At 31.3% G+C, this 4,015-nt stretch overlaps 7 non-coding genes across 7 annotated transcripts; 4 read left to right on the top strand and 3 right to left on the bottom strand.

Moving 5' to 3' along the window:
* The first annotated feature begins 165 nt into the window (after nt 1-165).
* On the top strand, nt 166-238 carry Trnam-cau. Its single transcript has one exon. It is a non-coding gene; the product is annotated as a tRNA-Met (tRNA).
* A 437-nt stretch (nt 239-675) lies between these two features.
* Trnah-gug lies at nt 676-747 on the bottom strand. Its single transcript has one exon. It is a non-coding gene; the product is annotated as a tRNA-His (tRNA).
* A 420-nt stretch (nt 748-1,167) lies between these two features.
* Nucleotides 1,168-1,240, top strand: Trnam-cau. Its single transcript has one exon. It is a non-coding gene; the product is annotated as a tRNA-Met (tRNA).
* Nucleotides 1,241-1,743: 503 nt separating this feature from the next.
* Nucleotides 1,744-1,815, bottom strand: Trnah-gug. The gene has a single exon. It is a non-coding gene; the product is annotated as a tRNA-His (tRNA).
* Nucleotides 1,816-2,569: 754 nt separating this feature from the next.
* Trnam-cau lies at nt 2,570-2,642 on the top strand. The gene has a single exon. It is a non-coding gene; the product is annotated as a tRNA-Met (tRNA).
* A 472-nt stretch (nt 2,643-3,114) lies between these two features.
* Trnah-gug lies at nt 3,115-3,186 on the bottom strand. The gene has a single exon. It is a non-coding gene; the product is annotated as a tRNA-His (tRNA).
* Nucleotides 3,187-3,676: 490 nt separating this feature from the next.
* Trnam-cau lies at nt 3,677-3,749 on the top strand. Its single transcript has one exon. It is a non-coding gene; the product is annotated as a tRNA-Met (tRNA).
* The last annotated feature ends 266 nt before the right edge of the window (nt 3,750-4,015 follow it).

The raw sequence follows: 4,015 nt of genomic DNA on the forward strand, positions 1-4,015 counted from the left end.
TAATAACCCCAAATAAATTATCATCAGATTAAGATGGATGAAATTTAGCCGTTAAAAATACCTTTAAATTATTTCTTACTACAGTAAGCATAATGATTTTATAGCGCACCATACCGTGCGATTGGGAAAGAGAAACAAAATGCCGGGAAACAATTGATTCCAGTTGCCTCCTTGGCGCAGTCGGCAGCGCGTCAGTCTCATAATCTGAAGGTCGTGAGTTCGAGCCTCACAGGGGGCACTATTTTCTGTACTATAAAACAATTATATTTTATTTCCATAAATTAATGTTATAATTTTTTATCAAATTTTTTTTCATTTTTTTAATCCTAAGATTTCTATTAAATTATTCATTAATAATTTACGATATTCCGTTATTAATAGTATAATGATATAATATAATAAAATTGTACAGTAATAATAATAATAATAATAATCACGTAAAAAAAAATTAAATAAACAACCTGTAGATAAAATTATGTAATTATATTGTCATTAGCTTCTATTAAATTATTCTTTAAAAAATTATACCGGTATTTCATTTAAGTAGGCCTAGTATAATAATAATATTCACGTGACAAAATAAAAAATCAAAGGTAACTAAATTGTATAGCGTAACATATCAAGCAAAATTAATTAATGAAAAAAAGGACCATTGCCGTGACATTGTTTCATCAATGCCGTGACCAGGATTCGAACCTGGGTTATTGCGGCCACAACGCAATGTACTAACCACTATACGATCACGGCGCGCTACTTAGTCCTGATGTAAACTAAACTAAACACAAGAAAGTCTAATCTTAACAATGAATATTGTTATTATTCCATTTGGTTGCTTTATGTAACGTGTAAAACGAAGTAATAGATGTTGGTTCAGGTGTATGTAGAATTTGTTTTCGGACAAAAAAATATATATCTACAGTACTGTTATATAGGTCTATTTGCACTATATATAGATCTATTTTAGAATACCTAAAGTATACCTTCTTTTTTGTGGAAGTTTATAATAACCCCAAATAAATTATCATCAGATTAAGATGGATGAAATTTAGCCGTTAAAAATACCTTTAAATTATATTCTTACTACAGTAAGCATAATGATTTTATAGTGCACCATACCGTGCGATTGGGAAAGAGAAACAAAAAGCCGGGAAACAATTGATTCCAGTTGCCTCCTTGGCGCAGTCGGCAGCGCGTCAGTCTCATAATCTGAAGGTCGTGAGTTCAAGCCTCACAGGGGGCACTATTTTTTTTTTGTACTATAAAACAGTTATATTTTATTTCCATAAATTATAGTTATAATTTTTTATCAAATTTTTTTTCATTTTTTTAATCCTAAGCTTTCTATTAAATTATTCATTAATAATTTACGATATTCCATTATTAATAGTTATAATGATATAATATAATAAAATAGTACAGTAATAATAATAATAATAATAATAATAATAATAATAATAATAATAATAATAATAATAATAATAATAATAATAATAATAATAATAATCACGTAAAAAAATTAAATAAACAACCTGTAGATAAAATTATGTAATTATATTGTCGTTAGCTTCTATTAAATTATTCTTTAAAAAATTATACCGGTATTTCATTTAAGTAGGCCTAGTATAATAATAATATTCACGTGACAAAATAACAAATCAAAGGTAACTAAATTGTATAGCGTAACACATTAAGCAAAAATAATTAACAAAAAAAAGGACCACTGCCGTGACATTGTTTCATCAATGCCGTGACCAGGATTCGAACCTGGGTTATTGCGGCCACAACGCAATGTACTAACCACTATACGATCACGGCGCGCTACTTGGTCCTGATATAAACTCGTTCAAACACAAGGAAGTCTAATCTTAACCGTGAATGGTTTTTATCCCATTTTATTCCTCCATTTCAAGTGTAAACAGACACTAGTGAAAGATATAAGTTCTGGTTTAAAAAGATGATCTTTCCCTCGGCCAAAAAAAGTACAGTATACCCTACTGTATCCTGCTAAGTGTGTTAGGCCTACTTATTAATATACTTTCTCTTTTTATAGAAATTTGTAATCCCGCATTCAATTATCAGCTGAATTGGAAGGTAAGCAAAGGAAAAGAATGGTAAGTAGGCCTATACCATATATCCCTATTTTTATACCTACATGATATATCTAAGGAATGGACGGCCACACATTTCTCTTTAAATGATTCAATAGTAGAAATTTTTCTAAGATAATGACTAATTTCTTGCAATAAAGATGTACTCACAATATAATATAAATATCATGGGGTGTAATATATGCAAACTAATTGTTTTAGTCAATGGCTGCCAATAACTGATCTATATGTTTTAGTGGCTAAATCTAGTATTATTATTCAATTATCATGGATATATAAAAATGAAATTTAGCTGTAACAAATACCTTTAAATTATTTGCCTATTACAGTAACCATAATGATTTTATAGCGCTTCATACCTTAGCGATTAAGGAAGGGAAACTAAACCATGAAAAAAAGTTCCTCCAGTTACCTCTTTGCAGAAAGAGAAACAAAAAGCCGGGAAACAATTGATTCAAGTTGCCTCCTTGGCGCAGTCAGCAGCGCGTCAGTCTCATGATCTGAAGGTCGTGAGTTCGAGCCTCACAGGGAGCACTATTTTTTGTACTATAAAACAGTTATATTTTATTTCCATAAATTAATGTTATAATTTTTTACCAAATTTATTTTTCATTTTTTTAATCTTAAGATTTCTATTAAATTATTCATTAATAATTTACGATATTCCATTATTAATAGTATAATGATATAATATAATAAAATAGTACAGTAATAATAATAATAATAATAATAATAATAATAATAATAATAATAATAATCACGTAAAAAAATTAAATAAACAACCTGTAGATAAAATTATGTAATTATATTGTAATTAGCTTCTATTAAATTATTCTTTAATAAATTATACCGGTATTTCATTTAAGTAGGCCTAGTATAATAATAATATTCACGTGACAAAATAAAAAATCAAAGGTAACTAAATTGTATAGCGTAACACATCAAGCAAAAATAATTAATAAAAAAAAGGACCAAATGGACCATTGCCGTGACATTGTTTCATCAATGCCGTGACCAGGATTCGAACCTGGGTTATTGCGGCCACAACGCAATGTACTAACCACTATACGATCACGGCGCGCTACTTAGTCCTGATGTAAGCTGGACCAAACACAAGAAAGTCTAATCTTAACAATGAGTATTGTTATTATCCCATTTGATTGCTCTATGTAACGTGTAAACCGAAGTAATAGATGTTGGTTCAGGTGTATGTAGAATACACTATCAAGTGTTATTCCTCCATGTCACGTGTAAACCGCCATTATAGTACAGTAATAGGTCTTGGCTATATGAGATGATTTTTTTGGACAAAGAAAGTATATTGTAGGCCTATCTGCAATATAGGCCTGTTAGGCCATTTTTGAAGAAATGCCTATAATAACCTTCTCTTTCATGGAACTTTGTATTAACCCCCATTAAATTATAAGATTAAGATGGATGAAACTTAGCTGTTAACAAGTGACCTTAAAATTGTTTCCCACTACAGTAACCATAATGGTTTTATAGTGCAACATACCGTAGCGATTTGGCAAGGAAAACTAAAACCATGGAAACAATTCCTTCCAGCAGCCGCCTTGACGCAGTCGGCAGCGCGTCAGTCTCATAATCTGAAGGTCGTGAGTTCGAGCCTCACAGGAGGGAATCGTATCTTTTTTATTTCAATAAATAAATTTCATTTTCATTTCATTCTTTATGCACGAGCACCAAGGAAATTGCCAATCAGTGAACTTAATCACTATCCTAACCGCTGGTCCTGTGTACATAGTGGCTTTGTGCATACTTACTTCAGGGGCGGATCCAGAGATGTCCGAAAGTGGGGGAGATTGAGATAACACCACCCTAGGGGGTCCGGGGGCATTCTCCCCACGAAATTTTTGTTTTCTAGACGCCGCCCCCCCCCCCTCCGC

Source organism: Anneissia japonica, unplaced genomic scaffold (assembly GCF_011630105.1).
Source record: "Anneissia japonica isolate Jap-2015-1 unplaced genomic scaffold, ASM1163010v1 scaffold785_len581690_cov155, whole genome shotgun sequence".
Classification (NCBI taxonomy): Eukaryota; Metazoa; Echinodermata; class Crinoidea; order Comatulida; family Comatulidae; genus Anneissia; species Anneissia japonica.